We start from the raw sequence: 13650 nt of genomic DNA on the forward strand, positions 1-13650 counted from the left end.
CAGCTGTCACTTCTGAACTCAGATGGTCAGACTGATGGAAACCGTAATAAGCAACACTTCAGATAGTTCTGTTTTGTTTTGTTTTGTTTTTGTGTTTTTTTAAATTAACGTATTTATTTGAGAGAGAGAGTGTGAGGGGCAGAGAGAGAGAGGGAGAGAGAATCTCAAGAAGTTTTTTTGCTGAACGTGGAGCCTGATGTGGGGCTTGATCTCATGACCCTGAGATCACAACCTGAACGGAAGCCAAGACTTGGGCACTTCACCACCCTTAGCACTGCAGGGACTTCTAAACAGAGAGTTGCTCTCCCCATAAACTAGTCAGAGGCTGTCTGGATCCTGCATACATTGGTGCTGGCACATTTCCTTGCAGTCACCACAGTGGCTGCTGGCTTAGTAGAGTACTGACAGGACGTTGGTGGGGGTTACCCTGGCCCATGTCTTTTGTCAACATTCCCTTTCTTCAAGTTCGATGGTTTCCTCTTTGACACTCAGCGGTTAGTTCTTGTCCACATTTACTGTCTGTAGGTTTTGGAGAATGTGACGGTTACCTAGGTAACCAACGTATAGTGCTTGTCTGGTGAATTTTCATGCTTGTTCTGTTTTCTGGACAGCCGCACATGGAGATGATGGAGGGTTCCTTACTCCTTTGGCCCAGACAGCTTTGTTGAGCCTGTTGTCAGTGCGCCTGTCTGGAGTTCCTGTCTCCTTCACGACAGATTTCCAGGTCCCTCAGAGGGCCCAAGGGGCACACTTCTTGAAACCCACTCCATGGATGCGCTTGTGAATGTCGATGGTGTGTTCTCTGGACGCTACCTCGTTGATGGCAGAACAGCCCTTCTTCCCACCACTCTTCCTTGCAGGAGCCATTCTGCTGGGCTCTGGCTGGAAATCTCACTTCAGCGATTTTAAAACATATGACTCAGTGGCACAGTTCCCCACAGGCTGCGCCATGGGACATTCCCATTAACAATGCATGAATGCCAATGTTTTAACTTTCATACAGAGAGTAAATCCCTGTTGCTCTCCCCATAAACCAGGCAAACACTGATAAGCCTGTCTGGAGAAGGCAACTTCAGATGACAGTCTCTAGTCCACAGGGGCTTGCTTGCTTCTCGGGTGGCTGCCTGGAGGAGCCCAGAGCACCATTCTAATCTGGCTTCTGTTTAGCCTTCGTGTCTGGTCTGCTGGTTGTGCCTATTTTTGCCTGACCCCCAGTCACTGATACTGTTTGAGTTCTGGTCCCAGACATCTCATAAACCTTCATGCAAATGATTGATCAACACAGACTCTTGAAAAGGAGACCCATTGCTAGCTCAGCACACAAATCTCTCCCTGGGTTCAGCTGGGAAAACCTTTTAAAAACATTTTCATGCAGATTGGCCTGATGGCTCTAACTGAATAGGCAGAACAATTCAGTGAGAAACAGTCAATCACTCCTTCAGCTAGTTAGGAGATGGTCTCTAGTGGTGTTAGTCGTGGCCCTCCAAGAAGCGGACACAGAGATGGGATGAAATGAGCATGATTTGTTAGGGGTCTGGCCGAGGGAAGGTGGGAAGGGAGCGAGGGGAGGCTGTGAGAGTCAGCGAGAGGCGCAGTTCTTGCCCCAGGGAGGGAGGGGAAAGGAAAATCGAGTAGAAGTGTTCTAGAACCCTGCGCTGTGGAAGGAGGTCTGGTAAGGCTGTTGGGAGTTCTCGGTCAAAGTTGGCTGTCAGAGGGGTCTGCATCTCCCTGGAACTGGCCTGCCTCAGCGTCCCTGCACCGTCCTTGGCCGTGGGCAGCCCGGGGCAGGTATGGCTTCAGCACAGTGAAGGGTCACGGAGCTGCAGCTGGGCTGTGGTTGGAGCTCTGAGAGGCACAGTTCCAGTGAAAGGATCGAGCGGGTTTCTGTGTGCTCACACGTAGAATGATTCCTTGGAGATTTGTGAGAAACACACTTCGCTAGGAGGGTCTATTGTCGTTTCCTGTTACAGGTCCTCTCCCCTGGACGTTCATGCTGGGGAGCACAGACTTATCATAGCTGGCTTGGCTGCTGCCCATCTTCTAAGGTGCCTGGGGTCTGGGGGCAGCTGTGTGGGAAACTTCTTGATCAGGATGGGAAGTTGCAACCACACCAGCCTTTGCAGAAGATCCCTTGCATCATTTCTACCAAGTGCCTAATATGTTGAGAGTGTTGTGAGAACTATGAAATCACTTCATTCTGATCGTGTCATTTACCCAAGTGCTCAAGGGGCAGGGTCAGACTAGAAAGCAGAGCTCCTGCCTCCCAATGCAGGTGTCATTCCGTATCTCTGGACGATATTTCATCCTCATTGTTTGGGGGTGATTTGCTCCCCTGAAGACTTCAACCTGCCTTGCGACTTCACCGCAGGACACGTGGGTGACCGATGTGGTGGGAGGACTCTGTCTACACCACATGTCATCTCATCTCGATCCCTTTTTGCTCCTTGTTAGACTCCTCACCTGTTTCTCCTTGGCCCCAGCATCCTTTCTCCATTCCAACCATGAACCTTGGCCGCATCGCTGCTTTTCTACTGGGCGGTCCTCCCTGGCTCCAGAACCCCACTGGGCAGATCAACCAGGAGCCACCCCTGGTTGGCACAGCCGGGGGCCTGCCCTTCCTTGTGCTCAGGGACCCATCCAGGAAGGTTGGGGCCTGCAGCAGGGCCATGCCTCAAGGAGAAAATCATGGATGTTCTCAGAACAGGCTTTGGGGTTCGGTGGTCCTCAGATGCTTTCCACCCTCAGAAGCCATCTACCTCTGGAACTCTATTCATAGTAGGAATATACACTGCCATGTGGCACTGAGCTAAGTCAGAGAAAATGCACTGACTCTGCACAGGGTTGGGAGTAGCTTGATTCACCAGAGCCTGGCTCACACCCCGTGGCCTACTTCACAGCTTCTCCTTAGCAGTCAGCTGGGGTGAGCTTTAAATAGTACCCAGTCCCCTGAAGGGAAACTTCAAGGTCTGTTGATTCACGAAGGGCTAATATTTTCTGCAGGGAATGAAGAGCTAGACTGTGAGCCCCCAGACCTGGGGAGCCTGTGTTTACACATGACAAGCCTAGGGAGGTTCCCGTGCCCCTGCCTTCCCTGTGTCCCACAGGGAGATGTCTTGCGCTCCCAAAGCTGTCTCTCTTTGGTGGGAATGGAGGTGAGATGGGCATGGCTTTCCTGGGGAAAATTTTTTATGTGGAAGACAAGGGGAAATCCATCTCTCCTTCAACCTTACTCTTGTTAAAAAAAAAAAAAAAATCAGGTCACTGAGATTTTTTTTGGTTAAGCAAGATAAGGCTTAAGACTGGAAAGTGTATATGGCAGTGGCTGGACTGGACACGTGCTGAGCTGAACACAAGTGAAAAGGCCTTTTGGCACTCAGTCCTTCACTTCATCGCGAATCCATCCTGAGCGGTTGGCAGGACAAATGCTGTTATCCCCATTTGATAAGAAAAACCTCATTCTCTCAGCAAACAAGTTTTGGGTACTTATTAAGTTTTTCTTCTTACCATTTACTGAGTGCTCGCTATATGCCAGGCACAGGCTACCTGCTGTCTAATTTACCTGCTGTCCAAAGCCCCCTTGTGACACAGCGGCTGTCACTAACCCTATCTGGCAGATGCCGCAGTGGAAGCCCAGAGAGGCAATGTGACTTCCCCAGGGCATTAGCGAACGGCAGAGCTAAGGTCTGAGTTATGCAGTGTGCCTCCAGAACCCAGGCCCTGGGCTGTTCAGCTGCATTGATGAGCAGTCTGTTCAGTACACGAGCAAACCATCACTCAGTCACAGTTGAGAAAGGCCATGAGGGAGAACTACCAGGGGCCACGAGAACATAAAATAGAGCTCCCGATTTGGTGTGGGGAGTAAGGAAGGCTTCCTTCCTTCCTTATGTAAGTAAGGAAGGAAGGCCCAAAGCAGGAGTAGGGGCAAGGTGGGGGTGGGGTGAGGGTGGGAGAGAGGCCAGATGAAGAGAACCTGCAGGCAAAGGCCCAGGGGAGGCCAGGACCTGCTTCTGAGGACTGGGCAGAGCCTGTTTTCTTTTTTGGAGTAAGGAGCGCGAGGCAGCGGAGAGAGATGGGGTGGAAGAGATTGGCAGAGGGAGGACTTTGTAGTCCACAGTGAGGACTGGACTTGGTCCAAGAGCACTGGGAACGAGTGGAAGTGGGGAGATGGGCTTATCAGAACAGACCGGGGCTGGGCGCGGGAGGATGGAGGGAGAACGCAGCGTGGGGACCGTGCGTCGGAGACTATTACAGTCCTGTGGGGGAAGGAGTGGAGAGGGGGAGAAATGGGTGGGCCAGGTGACCTTTAGGAGACAGAGTTTGTGCTGATGTACACTCAGACTCTCTCTGAATGTCAGCAAGAAGGACAGATTTCACTGGAACATTTATACAAAGCACTCCTTCAACAATGAATCCAGTTCTCAAGTCATTCATTTTTTATTTGAGAACAATATTAAATTATGATGGAATGAGAGTAGAATGGGGTGAGATATTGCCCATGGGATGCTCCTTTCTAGTTGCTGTCATTTATTCCAAAGGAAGGAGACAAATTCTTCCACGCTTGTCGAGGCCTTATAAATGTCCCTCCTGAGGGGCCAGGGGATCCTGTAGGTGTTTGCAGGGTGCAGCAGAAAAGTGAGAGATGTCTAACTGTGTGTTGGTGTGTGCATTTCCAAGTGTGTGTTTGAAGCCACTTTGCAAAACCGGATTGCAAAACTCGTGTGGGAGGAAGTCCCAGACAGGGTTTCTAGGATGAATAGTCCATATGAAAGGGAAAAAAAAATGTTTCCTTGAACTCAAGGGATGAGCTTTAAAAAATTTACCTGAATTTACTAGATGTGTTGCCATTGGGTGGCTAAAACCTGGTCTAAATTTTGTCCCAACCTGGCACCCACAGATGCTCTGCCCTCCAGCTGTAATTATATCCTGGCTAATGATAAAGGGGGTCATTATGTTGAATTTTCCCATGGCTTCATGTTTGTGGTGTTTTTGAGCATTTCCTTCTGAGGGGTAAAAGATGATTGGTTGTAGATCCTAGAACTCTCCCTCCCCTCTTCCTTGTCCCTGCAGCAGCAGTAACAGCTGTAGAATAAGCCCGAAGTAGTACACTCTGCTAGGAGATGCCACCATGTTCGACAAAACCCACCCAAGTTTGAGGCCTTTGATTCTGGAAAGTAACTACTTACTTGACAAACCAGAAATTGAGGCAAGTTGTTTGACTTAAAAGACAGGAACAATGGGTATCAGGGTCTTTGTCACCAACCTCTTCCCTTTTGAATGACATTGTTCCCATACCTGAGAGCAACTAACCCATGAGATAGCTGAAGGTTGCCTTGACCTTCACTGCATTATAACATCAGATAGAACCCAGTGAGGCCCAAAGATGAGCAAATACAGCGTGAAGCCTGTAGAACCCACCTGATGCCCTGAAAACACTTTTTAAGCAGGGAGGGGCAGAGAGAGAGAGAGAGAGAGAGACAGAGAATCTCAAGCAGATTCCATGCCCAGTGCAGAGACTGACACGAGGCTCTATCCCAGGACTTCGAGATCATGACCTGAGCTGAAACCAAGAGTCAAACACTTAACCAGACCGAGCCACCCAGGTGCCCCCTGAAAACACTTTTTTGAAAGAATCCTTCATTGTGAAGCTTCTTCAAGAAATTTCATCTGCTCCATTTCTTAATAAATCACCCTGTACTTTTTCAGTGGACAATGTAGACAATATTTACTTGATTTGGATAAATGACTAGCAGCATGCATAAGGAAGCTTCTCTTCAAAGTGCATCAGTTGATTAATGACTTGGGCAAGAATCACTTCACGGCTCTTTGCTGCATTATTAGTCATTTTGTAATAATGGCTTTTTGTCACTTTAAAATGCAATTTTCTTTATAACTCAGTTATGGTCATTTGTGTTTGGAAAGGTTAGCTGGTGAGTATGTGACTCACCATTTGGTGACTTTGGCTTTGCAGGAAAAATTTACAAAACTTTCTGATGGTGTGCCCTTGAAGAGCAGTACCCAGGGATAGGGAGAACTATAGAGTGGAGGGAGACCTTAGATCTTTTCCTGCCTAAGCCCCTGATGTTGTAGAGGAGGACCTGAGGTACGGAGGTGGTATTAGGGCTGCCCTTCCCAAATCAGCCCAAGTTTCTCAGACGTCTCTGCTGTGCCTTGTACTGGGCCAAGTGCTGGGGAAATATGTGGCTTTGGTTTCAGGCTTATCCTCTAGCTGCGGAGTGAAAGCTGGCAGGTGTAAACATTTAAAGATAACATATGGTAATATATCAAATGTGAGCAAGTGTGGCCCAGACTAAAGTAACAGGCTGTGCTTTACCGCCTGTAGGTCAGGTTGGAAATGGAGGAGGGGTGAGGCAGAGCAGAATGGTGAGAGCATCATCCTGGCCATACACAGCTTTAGTCTAGGTCGTATATGGCAGAACTGGTGCAGGATCTGAGGACAGGTCATCCAGCTTAGAACCATGGGGACAGTAATGTCGGGAAAGCCTGAGGCTCCTTTCGCTCAGGGCTTCCTTCCTCCTCACTCCCTCAGTGTCTTTCTGACGGGGGTGGGGGTCGCCCTGCCCTGCCACCTTGTTGTGGTATGACTTTGAGCAAATTATCTCACTTGTAAATTTCATTTCTTTATCTGTAAAATAAAAATAATAATTAGTAACTGCTTCATATAATTTTGTGAAGATCAGTTGAGATAATGCATGAAAGTAAAGCACACGGCACAGTGTCTGACATAGAGCTATGCTTATTATAAAAGCACAGTTGCCGATAGCAACGACAGAGAGAGAGAGAACGTGTGTGTGTGTGTGTTTCCATATACTGTGCTCTGCTATTTTAGCCACCAAGGAAAGAGCAGGATTATGGAATCCAGTTGGTTGTACGATGAATAGTTCTTTAAGTGGCCATACAACAAATGACTTTAATGTGGAAACACAAGAAACAACTCATTTGTAAGTGGTCCTGTAAGTCGTTAGGGGTTTCCCGGTTGTTCTCTCTAGGCACAAAGGAAGACTACATTTCCCAGACTCCCTCACAGGGAGGTCCAGATCATGTGACAGGTTTCTGGCCAATAAGATGTGGGAAGGAGGATGTACTCCACTTCCAGGCTGAACTAAAAGTTGGTTGAGTGATTCGCTTCTCTCTCCACTTTATTCTTTTTTCATGGTCACATGTTCCAGATGGCAAAACTATTAAATGGAAAGAACACGTATCCCTGAGTCACTGCTTGTAATAGAGCCAAGGAAGGGAGTTGCCTAAACTTTACTGAATGTTGCATGAGCAAGAATAAGTTTTCATTATGTTGAGTAGAGATTTGGGGAATATTGTAAAAATTAGCTTTAATTATGTTTACTTACAAACTGGTCAACTGGAACCATTTGAATGCAAAAGATGTAAAGATAACAAACATGTTCACACCCAAATCATTCAAAAGCCTTGTTTAATAACAATAAATTTTATTAACAAAATGTACAAGCCATACTTGACAAAAAATTATTATATTGCTGCGTTGTTTCTTTTTTTAAGATTTTATTTATTTATTTGAGAGAGATAGAGAGAGAGAAAGCACACAGAGGCAGAGTGAGAGGAAGGAGACTCTAAGCTGAGTGGAGAGCCCAACATGGGACTCAATCCCAGGACCCTGAGACCAGGACCCTGAGATCATGACCTGACAAAAGGCAGACACTTAACTGACTGAGCCACCCAGGCACCCCTGGGTTGTCTCTTTTAGAATTGTCTGCTATGCAAAAAGAATAAAAAAAAAAAGTGCCCCTAAAGGTGGCATTCTGACTCAGGTCTGAGAGCAAGATACACATTTAGTTTTGCCAGAGAATATGCTTCATCATATGCAGTTGAGTGGAAAAAAAATTATGTTCCCAAAGAGTACAGATTGAAAAAAATCACAGTGTCAATAGTGTTGTCTCTCATGGTCGTGGGGTTGATGGTCAAGCAATTCTTTTCCATATGCTTTATTATATTTTCTAAATCTTCTACAATAAGCATGTATAACTTGTAAACAAAAAGATAGAAACCACTTAAAAAGTATTCCTTAAAGTTTGTTTTATTCTTTTAAGCCCTTCATCCTTTTACACATCAATAACCCCTGAAATTACTAGAAAAGGAAGAACAAAACAGGAACAAAACAGATTATCCACATAATAGATTTTGGCAGCCAAACACTTGAAATACAGAGATTTGAAGGATAAGCGCTAGTGAGCTAACCATGTCGCTACTGCAAGTTTTGGGGAGAAAGCACACACATGAGCTAGTGGTGCTGGGGAAATGTTCAAAAGGATCTTAAACTGGAACAAAAGAAAAACCAGAACCTTGGCTGGAAGTGCCCATGTTTGCTTTGGAGACATGACAGTGAGAAAAGGGTCACAATAAGAAAGACACTTCTAGGACGCCTGGGTGGCTCATTTAGTTAAGCTGCTGCCTTTGGATCAGGTCTTGATCCCAGGGTCTTAGGATTGAGTCCTGCATCAGGCTCCTTGTTCAGTGGAGAGTCTGCTTCTCCCTCTCCCTCTCCCTCTGCCTGCTGCTTCCCTTCTTATGCTCTTCCTATGCCAAATAAATAAATAAAAATCTTAAAAGAAAAGAAAGACACTTCTGGGGTCATTACTCTAAGAACCCTGTGGTGGGTGTCTTTTGAAGGGTCAGCCCACTTTTCCTGTCCACCACCCCATCTCTTCACTTGGTCTGCCCCTGTGTTTGTGTTGTGGAAGATAGTCAGTGAGGTGGGGGCTCCTCCATCTTCCTTAGGTTCTGTTAAAATTAAGATGGGAGATCAGAAGGCATCAGAGACTTTATTCAGCATTCTTCAGTACTTTACCTTTCCACATTCAGTTTCATGAGTCCTTCTAATATTGCCCCCTTGGATTATAGAAATCCTAGAAGTAAGATTAGAAAGAACACCTGTAGTCAGGAAAAACCTAGATTCTCTCTCCTGCTTTTGGTGTGACTTTAGTCAAGATTTTTTTTAAAGATTTTTATTTATTTATTTGACAGATCACAAGTAGGCAGAGAGGCAGGCAGAGAGAGAGAGAGAGGAGGAAGCAGGCTCCCTGCTGAGCAGAGAGCCCGATGCAGGGCTTGATCCCAGGACCCTGGGATCGTGACCTGAGCTGAAGGCAGAGGCTTTAACCCACTGAGCCACCCAGGCCCCCCTAGTCAAGATTTTTAATCTTTCACTTAAAAAGATGACAACATCAAATTTGTCAACCAGGCATTGGTCCATGAGAATGAAGACACAGGTGTGTCTTTTATTTCAAATGGAGAAGCATGACTGACATTCACTTGGAATTTAGGCCAAACTGAAACTGAAAAGTTTGGAAACCTGGAGTCTACTTAATTTTCTTAGAGGATGGATACAACTGAAGGGTCCCTAGAGAACATTCAGTCCAACACCATCCTCCTCCTTCATCTCCAGCTGCACTGTTAGAGGTGTGGGAAATGAGGCCCAAAGAGGTAGCAGGAATGTGATGCAGGTAGGTAGGTGATGTCAGAGCCGGGCTCCATGTCCCTTCCGTGGTGTCTAGTCCCCTCCCATGTGACTAAGTCCTTGTGGGGGAACCCAAGATTCTCCTAATGTGCTGCCTTGTCCCAGAGCCAGCAAAGGTCCATTATTGCCCCATGGGGCCTCAGGGCCATATAAGCTGGCAGTAGGAGTGGACAGTCGGAAGTTGGGCAGTCAGAGCAACCCTAAGAGATTGGTGTTTCTCCAGCAGACCTGACTCTGGGCAGTGACACTAGTTCCTTAATAGCTTGACTCTCTAGACTCAGCTTAGGTTTGGCTTTCTCTCACCCCATTTTTATCTAACTGAAGTTGGGTCACACAGAGCCATCCGAAAAAGTGTGGAACTTCAGCACATGGTTGCAAAACCATCGTTGAGCATTTGCTTATGGGCTAGGTACTGGGTTAAGCCTGATGACCTAATGATGTGCTTTCTCATGTGAGCTTTATCAAAATCTCTGCAGGTCACTCACTTTCGAGAAAACTCCAGCTCAGGTGGCCCTCTAGACATTCCTTCTTAGATGAAACTTAGGATGCCATAGTCAATCCTTTCAACAGATTGGAGATTGGGGCTGTCCTCTCCCACTGACATGATTTCGGTGCTCAGGTAATAGAAGAAGTGGTGGGGGATTCTGACAGGTAAACCTCCAGCTACCCTGCCCATTGTAGATCCCTCTGTTGTTTGGTGTCCAAAGCCAATACAGACAGAGCAAAAGAAGCAGGTGTCCATATACCATCCACAAAACACGAGCTTTATCTTCTGTGACTTCCGGATGAAAGGAGAAGAGTAGAATATTCCTGGGAAGTTTCTTTCTCTGATATCTGCATTTAATATGGCTTTTCCCAAGGTACATGGTGACAGGTGCAATGTGTGATGTCATTTGTGGGAGTTTATACTTCATAGGCCAGAATATGTCTCTTGCTGTGCCTGACACTGAACATCAAATCCTCCTATAGTTCCTTCCTTGTCTTAGATATTGGAAAAAAATGCTGTTAGAATGAGTCTCATCTCCAAAACCATCTTTAAAAAAAAAAAAGATTTTATTTATTTGAGAGAGAGAGAGAGAAAGAGGAAGATTCTGAGAGAGAGCCTAAGCAGGGAGTAGGGGCAAAGGGAGAGGGAGAAGCAGACTTCCTGCTCAGCCGCAGCAGGAAGTCTGACATGGGGCTCCATCCAGGCCCCAGGATCAGGACCTGAGCTGAAGGCAGATCCTTAACCAACTGAGCCACCCAAGCACCCACCTCCGAAACCATCTTAACATTCAGTGAACTATCGCATTCCTGAAGGAACTCAATCTATTTCCTAGACTATTTATTTGCAATGAACCATGGATGATCAGCCATCCATTCTGAATATTTTTGCTAACTTTTTAACCTATTTGTGCCTGCCAATGAACATTCAAACTCTTTTCTTTTGTAGTGACCCAGAATTGTCCAAGATAGATGCTAAGTAAATATTTTTAGTGGGGTTCAATAGTGATCTTTTGTGTCTATCCATTTACTCCTTAATGCAGATTAGACCTAGGAACATTAGAATAGATGCTGAAGATAGTTTTATCTCCTCTCCCAAACCCACTCCCCAGTATTGTGTAAATGAGAAAACAGCAATAGTTGTGAGTTGCCTAGGGTAACCAAGCTCATGGGTGGGGGTGCGTTGGATGGTGACTCTTCAGTCCAGTGCTCTCTCAGCTCCAGGCCTCCAGGCATCTCATGGTGTAGTGTCCACTTTGCTTTCTGGAGGAAACCAACTTCCATAAAAGAAGTCCAACTACCCTAGGATGGCCATGGATTGAGCAGCTCAACCTTGTCATCTGGAGAGGCCACATGGAGGACAACTCAAGTCCCTGGTTGACGGTACCAGCTGAGTCCCAGCTGCCCACTGAGACCAACTTGCCAACTACATGAATAAGGCCATCTTGGGAGTGGACACTCCAGATCCAGCCAAGCTACCCCCAACTGGCTCCCCATGGAATGGAGGTGAGCTCTGCCTGTACAATCTGCTCAAATTGCAGAATCTTGAACAAAGAAATGGTAGTGCTGTCTTAGGCCATGGAGTTTTGAAGTGGCATGTTATGTGGAGATAAGTAAACAAAATAGTAGGGGAAAGGCAAAGGGCCAGCCTGTGGCTTGAAGATGTGGAGCAAGGAGGTCTAAAAGCAAGTTCCAGGGCAAAGGCTTAGGAATTCAGGGATAGAATTCAAAAGGGGGTGGCCAAGAGACACAAATCAGATCCTGAATGGAGAGTCTGCATCAGAAATTAGGCAAAGTGGGGGGCACCTAGGTGGCTCAGTTGGTTAAGCAACCGACTCTTGGGATTTCAGCTCAGGTCATGATCTCTTAGGGTCCTGAGACTGAACTCTGCTTGAGGCTCTGGACTCAGCAAGGAAGTCTGTTTTAGAATTCTCTCTCTCTCCCTCTGCCTCTCCCCCTCCCCCTCCAATAAATAAGTAAATCTTAAAAAAAAAAAAAAAAGAAAGAAATTAGACAAAATGGAAGAACAGAGGGTACCCAAGGAAAGGATGCCTGAGAATGGGGAATGAAGCAAGTCTGGGTTTTTTTTTTTTTTTAAAGACTAAGAATTTTTAAGGGCGTTTTTTTTTTTTTTTTGACCCTCTCATACAAATTGTTCAAAGAATACAACTAAAGCAAGTACAAAAGCAAACATTTCTGAAATATCTGTGATTCTACCAGAGCCTTGAAGCAAGTGTACCTCTCCAGCCTCAGTGGTGGGGGCAAGAGCAGTCTGAGCTACAACAAAGAAAGGTCAGTGTCTGTACAGCTTTGCCCATGCTGGGTAGGGTTCCCAAGAAGTCGTAATGAAAGAGGTAGAACGGATGATCAGGACACACTGTAGTGAGCTGTTTATACAGTAAATTATAAGTGGGTCAAATTTCTTGCAAGGGCCCAGATATTCTCATGCAATCTTTGTGTTCTCTTCCTAAAGATCTAACTTAAAGGCCACCTCGAGTTACTATTACATAAATACATACCCAGGAGGCACCCTGCTCAGGTGGTTTCTAATACTCAAAATTTGTAAAAAGCCAGGTAGGCTTTTTCAGAAGTTTATCTTAATTGTGTTTATTTCCAGCTGTGTGTGTTATGTGGTACATTAGCCTAGCTAATACTTAAAGCAGTTGGATTTCTTATTCTACCCACCTCTTGCTGCAATCACACAGTTATCCATGTTTAAATATCACCTGTTGGGCATTGCTGTATTCCTTAGGAATGTGGTACATTTCTAGTGTCTTGGCAAAGGCTATGCTGAGGATGTCTGCCTCATTCCTTCACAGAGCCAAGCCTGAGCTAAATGGTGGAATGTTCCAAGGGCATTTCCTGTATCTGCACCCCTTTTGATAATGTGTTGCTCCTTTCCCCAAAGGAAACAGGAACATCACAGCCCATGAGAACTAGTACCAGCCCTCCTGTGCCCAATGAGGCAAGCTCCCTCTCAGATCCTTCACGCTCCCGATGCAACCCCTTCCTCACAAACACTGACTCATCCTCATGGTGACAAGGGATGTGGGATATACATTTTTGAGGAATTTTTATTAGCATGGGGAAATGCTCACAACATCATTGACTTTAAAAAGACTACAAAACCATACAGCAGCCACAGTATTTTAAAAATGTAATAGGGGTGGACATTTCGTTATTTTAATGACTGGCCCTCATGTTTCTCTTTGGGGGACAAATTATTCTTGCTTCAGAAAATAACTTGATGTAAGCCCTTGATTTAGAAGGGAAGGCCCAAGCATAGGAGAGCAGGCAGGAGCCTGAACAAGAGCAGGAAGCGGCTTTGGTGCCCTGCATGAGGCTAGCCAGGATCAGGGAAAGAATATACCAGACCAAGGACAGCAGAGTGAATAGTGGCTGGTGGAAATCCTCTGGCTGAGGGAATGGCCAAAGGACATTGTAAGAAAGGCCTGGAAAATATCTTATTCGGACTTGCTTGCCACAGCACATATCTCCATTCCCAGTCTTCAGCTTATCATAGGCATGAATGTTTTATGGGTGTGGTGTTGTGTGTGTGCATGTGTATGTTAGGGGTAGGGGGTAGATCTGGTAAAGAGCGGACAAAGCCTTTATGGAGGTACAATCTGGAACTAAGGACTGACTCTGAACAAGTAGAC

At 46.0% G+C, this 13650-nt stretch overlaps 1 pseudogene; it reads right to left on the reverse strand.

Annotated features, from left to right (window-relative positions):
* Window positions 1–495: 495 nt before the first annotated feature.
* Window positions 496–867, reverse strand: LOC111140701 (annotated as a pseudogene).
* Between the last annotated feature and the right edge of the window lie 12783 nt (window positions 868–13650).

This window comes from Enhydra lutris, unplaced genomic scaffold, assembly GCF_002288905.1.
Source record: "Enhydra lutris kenyoni isolate GAN:26980312 unplaced genomic scaffold, ASM228890v2 scaffoldscaffold4, whole genome shotgun sequence".
Classification (NCBI taxonomy): domain Eukaryota; kingdom Metazoa; phylum Chordata; class Mammalia; order Carnivora; family Mustelidae; genus Enhydra; species Enhydra lutris.